General features: G+C 40.4%; 1 protein-coding gene and 1 long non-coding RNA gene across 2 annotated transcripts in view; both read left to right on the top strand.

Annotated features, from left to right (window-relative positions):
* The window catches only part of fras1 (Fraser extracellular matrix complex subunit 1), a 299,016-nt gene that overhangs the window by 26,896 nt on the left and 260,039 nt on the right, over window positions 1-12,081 (top strand). The gene's annotated exons all lie outside the window — the stretch shown is intronic.
* LOC146697585 (uncharacterized) overlaps window positions 3,212-12,081 on the top strand; it is a 57,683-nt gene continuing 48,813 nt past the window's right edge. The window contains exons 1-2 of the long non-coding RNA XR_014923422.1: window positions 3,212-3,621; window positions 4,091-4,174. This is a non-coding gene — a long non-coding RNA (uncharacterized LOC146697585). The remainder of the gene's footprint in view (window positions 3,622-4,090; window positions 4,175-12,081) is intronic.

Here is a 12,081-nt window from a genome sequence, read left to right as displayed (position 1 = left end):
TGGCAAAAGTCAGAGCCCAAGTTCATTTGTGTTTCAGCAACTTTGAATTTTCTTTCATGAAACTAGCTTAAGACAATGTTTCAACTGCTCAAAACAAAAGCAAAACTGGAACCAAAATAAAATGTGTGTTCCCCAACTGGATGGTGAGCGGTTGTGTCACAGGCGCGTGTGAAGTGGTGAACGAAGGACCCAAATGCAGGCACTGATTTACTGCGAGTGTACTTTATTTACAGGTGGTGACAAAATTAATAAAAGAAGAGATAGTGGGAACCAAGACCTAGAAAACCTAAACTAGGAAAATCTAAGAAACTTAAACCATAACTGGCAAGGAGAAACACAGGATGACACGCAGAGGAACACAGATGGACCAGCAACAAGGACAACAAAGGGCTTAAATACACGCTGGAGAATCAGGGATGGGAGATAGCTGGGAGAAATCGGAGCTGACGAGACAAGGGGAAGCAAAACTATACACAGGACAGGGACTATCAAAGTAAAACAGGAAATACAACAGGCACGCACAGACTACACTTAACACGAAGACATCAGATATGGCAACATAGAGGGAACACAGAGACACAGAACAGAAGGAGCTCAAATCTGAACAAGAATTAAACTGAAACATAAGATAATAATCAAACCACTGAGTCCACAGACTCAGGACCATGACAGGTTGCTGCCTGCTGGTAGGGGAAATTGATTGCACAAGGTTGGTGCAGTGAAAACCTCCATCTGCAGTTGCCCAAAGTTTGCATGGAAGATGACGATTTGTCTGGAAACCAATGTTTGCCTTGTAAAATAAAAGTTGTCCCTTAGTGCTGTGACCAACACATTTGAAGGTAAATGTTCTCCACCAGAGTGTTTGGAGACAAGTCAGCCTCTGGAGACTGTGGCAGTCTTTAGGTTTTTAGTGGAATACCCTCTTTGGGCCTCAACAACACACAGTAACCATCCCAAACCTCTCAAACAAACCAGTCAAAATAGTTCAATTTTTAATCAATAGCTGTATAACACCATTAAAGTTATACACAAAATCCTTCTATTATATATTTATGTATACAGCAAAGAGCAAAATACTTTTAGTAGCCTCAGAAAGCCAGTTGTCAGTGACTTTGATACGTTCATGAGAACAATAATGCTGAAAGAGCCTGCTTTCAGACTCTTTCAGCAACACAAACCTTTAACTCCATTTGAAGTGACGTACCCTCTCAGTATCTGTACTTTAGTGCTACCTTGAGGATGGATTAAACACAGAAGCTTTCAGAATACTCTTTGTTTTCATTTTCTCGTGCCTCTTCGAACCTGTACTGTTTTTCAAACAGACAGAAGGAAACATCTCATATTCGGTGGACAGCTTGTAACCCACTGACCCTGGAAGATGTCTGCGTGCTGTTTCAACATCTTGCTGTGTAAACATGTCGTTGTTTGTGCTTTTTTGAGCACAACGTGTGAAACACTAGGGATGTGCGTCACAGGTGCATGTTTGAATACGATAACCACGAAGAGCCTAAAAATGTTTGTCTTGGAACCAAAATGTGGGAGGATTTTTGGTAACCTGCTGTGCCACAGAGGGATAGAGTAAACTGTTTCCTCTGAGTCAAATAATGTAATCACAATTAAACCATATGTGTTTGACGCTACACTGTTATGTTTATGTAAGAGCGTGAAACCACTTTTAAATTGTGCCTTTATTCACCACTGTTTCCTCTGTGACGCCATAGGCTGAGTCAGCTGTCCTACTTGTTGACACCCGCTGGGCATCTGGCAACTCTGTCTCCGGTGGGTTGTCAGGGATCTACTGAGGTTTCTACCTCTGTGATACTGCTGTTCAGTGGGGTGTCTGTCATTTAGTACAAACAAAGTCCTATCCGGTTTAAATAAAGGTTTGGTGATTGAATGCATCAAGAAGGTCTCAAACTACAAGCTGAAATATTTATTACTCCACAGAGGCCCAATGGAGAAGTGCTTTTCCTTTATTGGGAAAGATCAGAAAAGCTGTTCATACTCTTTTTAGTTCAACAGCAACATAGAAAACTGCTTGGGACTGTCAGATCTCAGACATCAGTCATGCACACTTGTCGAAGTATTAATTTGCTGCTCTGTTCTGATGTGACCATTCTTTGGTTTGTTTATAGGTGACCCATTATGCTAATTTCGATCTCCAGTGAAACATTTTTATTCAGCTTTGCAGGATTCACACTTCTGAAAGAAGCTATTTTAGCTCCTGTTACTTTAAGGGCACTCGGCCTTCCAGAGAACTCTCTTCTGACTGGCTGCCCCTCAAGAGCAAAAGGTTTGAGGAGTACATGGGTGGGGCTTCTGTGTGCATATTTAAAAGTGCCTGAGATGACCAAATTTGGGAAATCTCCCCCGTATTACATCATACAGAGCAAAGGGTAGAAAAAATGGTCTCAAAGCATTAAGACAAGACTGACCCTGAGCTTTTGAGTCACAGGGTTGTAGGTGGGAAATAAAGCAGTGCAAATACTTAGAAGAGTAGAATTTTCAGGTATCAGTACTTTATTTGAGTAGTTATTTTTCTGGCAACAAAAAGTGTAGTGAGTTGGCGCTTTACTTTCCATTTAAGGAATTTAAGGGGAATTATTATTTTAAGTTACCTTGGGCCTTCAAACATTAAATCAATTTGAAGCTAAACATTAACACATGGCAAGCAATCCTACTCATGTACTGATCACCAGCGGATGTGGCATAAAGAGAGATAAAAGAGGCAAAACCGTGTGCCACACTCAGGGGTTAATGTGGGCCGGTGTTCTGGGAATCTACCTCACAAACCATCCCACCCGTTGTTTCTGCTCACACGCTGCGCATGCGTGTAACACAGACCCCAGATATACATCATTTTTTTAACCCATTGTGAAGATTTCTTATGGTTATGGTTAGTGTTAGGGCTAGGGTTAGGGTTTGTATTAGTCACAAGCAGTGTTGGTCAAGTTACTTGAAAAAAGTAATCAGTAACTAATTACTGATTACTTCCCCCCCAAAAGTAATCCTGTTACTTTACTGATTACTTATTTACTTCGTTACTTTTTAAAAACACGATTTACAACCTGAATAGGCGATAAAGCAATAGCTCTTTCAGCCCAATTCTACTTTTTCTACATAATCCATCATACAAAATGTAATCAAATGGAAAGGTCCCTTTTTAAAACTTGTTTTATTCGTTTTAATCTTTTAACTTTATGCATCAAGCAAAAATTTAATTATATGCAACATTCTCTGACTGGAAGAAATTTGTTTAATATTTAAACCTATTTTCTGCACATTCCAGCACATAATTTTTTTTGTGTGTGTTTACACTCACTCTTTCAAATAGATGCAAGTAAAACACAGCAGAAAATAAATAAAATCAAAGACTAGCGGTCCTTTTGCTCTATTTTCACCTGTAAAGCAGGAGTAGGGTAGGCGGAGGTTTACCCTGGTGCAGGTGTGCCGCGGCGGTCAGTGGAAGAATCCACGAGTTTCTCTGTGAATTTCCCATTACGTCGTGGCACCTTGCTTGGAAGTAAGGGGTTTTTTTTCGCTGTAAAAAGAAGTTTTCTTCCCACGCACAACGGACACTAATGTTTTTGTCACTTTTTATGGAATCAAACTTAAAGTAAGGTCAGTACTTCCACGCTTTAAACAATGTCACATTTGCTTATGTCACTGTCATGAGACATTCTCGCAAACAAATCACGGTTTTAGTTACGCAGTAACGCAGCGTTCCTACGGGAAAAGTAACGGTAATCTAATTGCCGTTTTTGCAATTGTAATCCCTTACAAGTAACGCGTTACTTCCCATCTCTGGTCACAAGTCACTGTCAAATTATAATATGGGTAAGACGGTTTCTCAGAGCACCGGCCCAACAACCAGGAGTTCTAACGTCCATTAGCATTTAGCATTTAGCATTTAGCTAGCTCCACAAAAAAGGAGCAAGAGGAGCACAAAGGGAATAACGTTTTAAATGGCAGGAAATTTCAAATACTACGTTTCTATCAGCTCAACAAACATCCGCACACACGAACTCTTTGTGTGCAGTTTGTCAGACAGTGTGTTGCTAGCTAAAGGTCCAGTTGCTGTTTTTCACAGGGAGAGAAAAGACAGCTAAGTTCACTCCGAGATGTAGAAAGATGGGACAGGAGAGGAGAGGAAGAGGAGAGGTTATGTTTAAAGGTAAGTACTGCTCATTGATATTTGATAAATTGGAAATTTAAAGCTTACATGTAAGTCCTCGTGTTTTTAAATTAGATATTGGGTCTGTACATGTGACGATGTGGTTTTTCGTATTGTGAAACCTGCTGTAAATCAAACTGAGGTTGACTAACTGTTGTTAAAGATTTCATGAAAATACTCTGCAGGTTAGTGCAGGATAAACACATTAGTTTGCTGTACAGTGATGGATTGTGATGAATAGGCAGTACTCTGCTGGTGTAGAGGATGGAACTCAGGCAGGACAACTCATAAAACGTCTACAATGTAGGCAACAGAAAACAGAGGGGCTCAAGCTGCCAAGGAAATATTCCCCACACCATTACATCACCTCCAGCCTTTTACCGTTGATACAAAGCAGAATGGAAACCTATTTACATGTCATTTACACTGAATTCTGACCCAACCAGACGAATGTCACAGCAGATATAAACTTGTCAGACCAAACAATGTTTTTGCAATCTTCTATTATCCACTTTTGGTGAGGCTGTGTGAATTGTGGTTTTCTGCTACTGTATCCCATCTGCTTCCATTTGTTTCATGTGTTTTGTGTTCAGAGATGTTCTTCAGCATGCCTGGTCATAATAAGTCGTTATTTGAGTTGCTGTTGTTCTCGTTGTTCTTATCTGCTGGAAGCAGGGAGGCCAATCTCATCTGACCTTTGCCACTAACAAGGCATTTTCACCCAGAGAACTTCCACCCACTATTTTCTCTTTTTTTTGACCAATCTCTGTAAAACATTTTCTGGTTGTTGGTTGTTGAAAAGTTCAAGTAATCCAATCAGCAATGCATGAAAAACTCAGACCAGGCCAACTAGCATCAACAAAAATGTCCCAATCACTTAAATCACCTTCTGAGGCGTGATATGAAATACAAACCATGTCTACATGCCTAAATTCATTGAGTTGCTGCCATATGATTGACTAGTTAAATATTTGCGTTATTACTGAAAAAATCTGCTATATTTTATTGTTATTGTCGTATATAATCTAAACCTCTTTTTAAATCCTCTTCACCATATCTCTGTAATATGCCTCATTTAGTCGGGTTATTATAATTTATGTTAAATCAACTTGTTCTGTTTTTTTTTTTTTTTATATCGGAAGATTCCAGGGATGCTGCTGTTATCAAAGATTGTTTATGGAAAAGTGCTTGACTTATTGTCCAATTTCACACAAAAAAATAGCAGGTAATGGTTCATGAATGCTCTTTTTATTTAAATAAATGTCAGGCCTAATGAAGGATGAAACGAAATATTTTCTCAGACTTTTCCCTGGAGACTTTAAAAGTGCTCGAAGGACTCCTGAGTCCCTGATGCTCACTTTGGAAACCACTTTCTCGCTGCTTCATGCTGAGATGAATGTGATGGCGAACAGACTGTGAAAATGACTCTTTCTGATGTCTGGTGGTTTTTCCTTGTTAATAATAACAAAAGCATGACTTTTCCAAAGTGCTGATAAAGTGCTGGAGTTTAAAGCAGCGTGGTTACATTAGAGAGAACACGCACAATTTTAAACAACCTCTGCGAGAGTGACAGATGACTTCACATGTTGTCAGGATTCGATGGCTACCGCTTCAAAATTTCCATACATGCATGTGAAACATGTTTTTCCTTGTTAATTGGCATCCTCGAAGTTTTACTGGCTCTCCCTCTGTTGCATCATAAAGTAAGGAAGCCCTTTAACAATAGTTTAGCTTTCTAAAAAGCTGTCAGTAAAATGCCCACGCTTTACATGACCGGTGATGCAGATTTTATGGTGCGTTATGCATGGAAAAGCTGCTGTGAACTTGAAAGAGGAATGCTAGAGTATGAGTGAAAAAATAGGAGTAGGCACTATTCTTGTCTCCACAGGGTTAAAATGCCACCAATAAGCCTGGAGGGACAATAATAGCAGGCAATTACTGCTAGCCAGCGCCCCATGCCTCCCACGTCTGAGCACAGCAACATGGACATCCTTTATCTTGTCCACTGGAAATAGCTTGGTGCTTGCCGTGTCTCCTGCTCAATGTTAGGCCCCAGCAGACCCTTGAGTCTCAGCCAACGACAGCTTTGGAAAGTAAACACAGTCTTGCAGCTCCCTTCCCGCCACCTCATACCTACCCTCCCTGGCACAGAGGGCGAGCAGTCATTAATCTAGAACGTAAACAGAGCTACAACAATGCTAAACAATCCCCTGTCCTCCTCCTCGTCTACACCTCTTATCCCTTCCCTTTTCACCCGTCCACCCACCCGTCTCTTCTGGATTTTCCCAAGGCAAGCTGTTGAAGGCAGAACATAAATTGTTTAGAACTTTATTTTTGCTCTAACAGCAAGAGACTAATAGCACGTACTAAGATTGAAATATCTTTAATGACATTTTGATAATAAATAAAATTAACACATTAAGCCATTAAACATGGAGGAGGATGAGACAACAATCTGAGGGAGAATACACAGACTGCTGTGTGGGTGAGCACAACAAGCGGAAATGTCATCAAAGTGCAATGCAATGCTGGCAGTGGTGGTGCCATTTTTTTCATGCATCAGCTGGCTATAATGTCCTGAATGAGAACGTTTAGTATGAACAACCAGATTTTTGGCCACATGCTTCCAGCTCTTTGCAATGTCATCCCCTAAATAAAGTTGAAGAGTTACTGTTTAGAACCAATAGAGGGGATCCTGCACACTTGGCAGAGCTGACTGAGCATAGCGGGAGCTCTGGAGCAGTGCAACACTGCCCAATGTGATGCCTTTGAAGAAGAAAGGAAACTTAAACCTGTTTTTTTTTTGTTGCTTTTATGGGCCGAGTGGCACCAATTCTTGATCATACCTTTGGCAACCCAAAGATATAAACAGAAGGGGTTTTGTGTGCTGTGTCCTTTGTGGAGATCTGAAATTGATATTTCTCCTATAAGTAAATGAGTTAAGAACACATCTTCTCGCACTCATGAGTCATACATTCCCACACTAACCCTTTTAACCTGAAAAATGCATCCTGTGGTCTGCTAGCATGTAGACGCATGCAGTATGAATTAGACATGGACATGTTGTGCAAAACCATACTGGGGTGGCTGCAGAGGCTTGAAGCAGTGCTCCTCCCACTACTTGAGTTTCTTCTTGGCCATAATTTGATAGTTTGTTGAAAGAAAATGGGCCGGGACCAGCCACTCATCATCAAGTTTTATTTCTCACCCATCAGCCCCCTCCTTCTCAACGACCAGCTCTCTGTTGCGAGGAATGTCCTTGTTCTTTGTGCCGTCTGTCTTTTGGCTCAGGTCTGTGTTGGCAGATGTCCAGGGCTGCCGAGCTTCTCTGTTAGTTCAGACAATGCAGAAAAAATGATAGATGATAGGCAGCAGGCAGCGTACTGATACAAATCATCATCTTCATCAACAGGCGCTCTGAGTCTGTTTTGTCATGTCAGAAAATCGATTTACTTTTTCCTATTTTATTTATTTATTTATTTATTACAGCTTTGGTGGGGTATTAAAACACATTTTATTCAAAGAGGAGCACAAGCTTTATCTCAGCAGTGACAGAAGGTGGTTATTTTGCCCTGAATTATTTCACTCAGGCAGAGCTTTTGCAAATGAGTCGGGTGTTTCTCAGAACAAGGGCAACAAACCAGATCAATTCTGTTGCCGCCACATCTTTGGCTTCCTGCAATGGTCCAGACAGATCGGCAGAATTACAATTTATTTACAAGTGTCAAAAGACCCTTAAAAATATTGGCAAAACAGAGACTGCAGTGGAGAATTTGTCATGATATAGAGTTGTGTCAGGTGCTGTGTGATGCTAATACTTATACTTGATGCTGCAAACACATTTCAGTGTTTTTTACACATCCAGCAGATATAAAGCAGCATTACCCCTCACTCATAATCCTGTTTGTGGTGCCAAAAACTGTAGTACCTCTAATGACCACTTGGGGCTCCAGGCATGAGTCAGCCCCTGCAGACTCCCATATTAAAATGTCCAACAAGAGAGGAAATAAATGTGTTTACAGCCTGGTATAAAATGTTATAGTCTCTATAGCTAATTTGTGACAACTGCACACTAAATGAACTTTTACATAACCCACCTATATAAATTGTATTAGCGTTTAAAGATGTGCATCACTAACGTCTCAGTCACATAGACTTGGAAGCTGATTGGTGATCGCCTGGAAAGTACTAATTGATGATGAATATTCCCTGACTGGTTTGTGAGTGGTTGCAGGATTGCTTTGGTTGCCAGCAGATTGCTGCAGTCGCCCATAGTTTGCCTGGCTGCCTATTTTTCTGCAGACACTTGCCAGCTATGTTTTAAGTGGTTCTGTGTGAAAAGTGCAATGCAAAAGTGTTATGCCTTATTGATGTAACTAACATGATTCAAAAGGCATAACTTCTAATTTGAAGGCGCTTGGTGGTTGCTTAGCTAGTGTTGCAGTGAAGTTGGTGTCTTCCATGGAAGCTACAGGAATTCATAACAATCTTCAAATGACTAAACCACTCACAAGGAAGTTGTTGGCAATGCACCCCCTTTGTCACTGATTTCACTTAGCAACCTCCAACAGCCTCCAGCAATCACTTGCCAAGTGGTTGGGGAATACACATTTTTCCACAGAGATTTGAGGTTTCTAGGGGGTCATCAAACAGGGTTGTGTGACTGATGCCTTATGGCGTGGCCAAAACATTCTAAAGAGGAGATACTGCACTAAGAATTCATGAACTCAAATCTGTGTTTGTGTAACTGTGTCAATACTTCAAAATCACAGTCCACTTCGGCAGGATACATCTGTTTTTTTCAGTCTGTGGTAGCTGCCTGATAACAGAAAGCCCAGATTTACTCTCTCTGCACTGAACTTTAGATGTTTTTGGTCTCGAGACAGAAAGAGCTGACTCCACTGTGTTCACCAGCTCATCAAACTGTGTTTGGCTGTTGCTTGGTACTGAACAGCTAGTGGACGGTGTCAGAAAATTAGAGCTTTGGGAATGAACCAAAAGTTTTAGACGAGGCAGCTTAACAATGAGTTGAAACTCTACAAAACCGGGAATGCTAATTTACCTCCTTCACTCCAACTCTAATCATGAAAGTTTAAAAAGCCAGTCATCTGGTCTCTAAACAGCATAGGTCATGTACTAAGAGCCAATTAAGCCTGCACCTTCAGATATTTCTTAGCAGGAAAGCTGCTCAGCAAACAGCTACTTTGGCTCTCAGTGCTGCAATTAGTGTTCAGAGTGCTGCAGCAAAGCAGCACTGACATAATGTCAGGTGTTGAAGCTGCCGCGCAACATCTGGACCTGTGAGCCGCTGAAGCTACTCCACTGTAATTTGTAAAGGAATGGCAGTAAAAAAACCACAAGCCCGGAATAATGAGGAAAGGTTGGGCTTCTTGTTATCTGTCATTAGTTGACTGAGCCATTCATCTCTCTGGCATGCAAGGGTGAGGAATACAGGTCGGCAGTACCCCAGAGAGCTCAGGAGATGACTTCTGTAACAGTGGTTGGAAAGAGCTACCTCTGTTGAAGGAAGTAGGAGCATATTTAGAGGTGCAGGGGGGAATGGTGGTGTTCCAAGGGCAAGTAGGCCACAGAGACTTGAAACAGTGAGTTTGATGTGTGGTTAGAAGAGCAGCAGTCAGTGTTTGAGAGATATTGATCCAGCTGATAATTGTCTGTGTGAAAGGGCTTTTACAGGCTGCTTCAGGTATTAATGAAGAGCCTGCAGAGTAGCACCGGTGTCCTCATGTTGACTTTGGTTGCTGCCTATGAATAGGAGAAATAAGAGCTTCTCACAGAGATCATTATATCTAAAGCAGTGGATGAAAAAAGCCACTTACATGGCTTCGTTTCTGTCAGCAACAGCCTATTCTGAGCCTTCACTTGAATACATCAGTCTTCACTCCACAGCGCTGCAGAGAGACGTTTGAAACTTTGAAGTAATTTTGTAGAGCTGCTGAAGAGCTTGTTAGTTCTGAAGTGATGTTTTACATGAATTTAAAGGCTGGGCATGAATTCAGTCTAGTTTTGAAGAGTGTACATGTTGCCTCTGACCTTTTTTAAAAAAAAAAATATTTTTTTTAGTTGAGTTAACTTTCACAGTACACATAGGAAACTACTAGAAGTGCAGATTACAAATTTAGACCATTTTGCTGAAAAACAGAAACTGGGAAAACATGGATTCATTATGGATCCTACTTATCCCAAACAATAGTTGAACATGCTGGATGCATTTCCAAAGTTGATCAAATTAAATCAAATTAAATGGGATATTTTATCAGATTAAAGAAAAAAAAAAAATACAACAACCCCCCCAAGCACATCTGTTTTAAAAGCTACCCCCCAGTGGGCTCAGTGGGCAGTAATTGTTTGTGGTTGCTTCATTATTGCTGAATGCAAATAAGAGGAGTGTTCTCACTCTTAACAAGGTTAGAGGGGGGGTGATCAAGTCTGTTCTTCGGCATATTCATTTTCTCTTTGGTTTCAATTTTCACTTGTGGTTTGATCAGGCTTTTGGACACATCTGCATATTCTGCAAGTCTTGGAAAATTGAAGTGTTTTGCTTAAAATCAAGCACAAAGTGACAAAAGCTGCAGTTCCTCTAGTGACCACTGGAGGCTGGCTCTAAAACCAAGCCAGTCCCCATAGACCTCATAACACCGTGTTAGAATGTTTAACTTTACAGCAGAAATAATTGTGTTTACATCCTGGTACAAAGACCACTTGGAGAGATCGGTGGATGCTGACAGGCGTCTTGTTACCTTTATAATTTGAGTCATTGGCACCAACCTTAGTGAATTCACCAAGCGAACAAATGAGTGTGTGTGAGGTTTTTCCATGTCGAACCACATTTAGGAGCAATAACTTGAAATAATCATTTTCAGTGTGACTTTATCAGAGTTGTAGGCTTTCATTTGTTCACAGTTGTCTTAAGAATCCAACATATAATTTCAGTGAGGTTGGGCGTGTGGACTTTGCAACACCTGGATTTTATTTTTATTTTTTTTAGCCATTTTGTTGCTTTGCTTGGGATCATTGTCCTGTTGTATGACTCCAGGTTGGCCAAAGCTTTAGCCTTGGCCTCATGTTTGTCTCTAGAATCCTTTTCTATACAGAGCAGCTCATGGTTGACTCAGTGGCTGCAAAAAAAAAATCATAACTCATTACCCCTCCACCATCATGCAAACAGTTGGGTATGAATTATTTGTGTTGATATACTTCAGCCTGTTCTCACTCCCTGAAGACCAACACAGAGAGACTGAGGAGGAGCTTCTTCCCGCAGGCGATACGGTCTCTCAATCACACCACCACACAGTACTGACCCACACATATGGTTCTTACACACACACTGGACTTTCTGGACTTTGGTTTTGCACAACACTGGTCACTATATTCTTCATTTCCGGTTAATACTTGTACAGCTGCTGTTATTGTGTATATATTTATTTATATTTAGATTTCTTCATACATTCTTATATAGTTCTATATTGTGTATTGTGTATTTTGTTGTACAGTTATTTTATTTTCAACTTTAATTTATATATTTATCTTTATCTTATTCTTCCCAGTTAAATTTACCCTTCATTCTAATTTGTGTTGTACAGTTATTTCATTTTTAACCTTAATTTATATTTTATTCCTTCCTAGTTAAATTTACCCTTTTTAATTTTTCATATTTATTTCCTATCTTATTCATAGCCTTTTCCTTTTTTGTTCTCTTTAGGTCACGAGCAGTTGTCCAAGCATTTCACTACATATCGTACTGTGTATGACTGTGTACGTGACAAATAAAATTTGAATTTGAATTTGATAATATAGTGAGGATTTGTCAAGTCTCAAGGCATTCCTGAGGAAGGCGAAAGGCGACCTTCCGCGTTCTTATGCTACGCACTGGGTTATGGATGAAATCC

The sequence above is a fragment of the Copadichromis virginalis genome, linkage group LG12 (assembly GCF_057382275.1).
Source record: "Copadichromis virginalis isolate Kocher_CV1m ecotype Utaka linkage group LG12, C_Virginalis_male_GT1.1, whole genome shotgun sequence".
NCBI classification, from domain to species: Eukaryota; Metazoa; Chordata; class Actinopteri; order Cichliformes; family Cichlidae; genus Copadichromis; species Copadichromis virginalis.
This window is presented reverse-complemented; position numbering and strand designations above follow the sequence as displayed.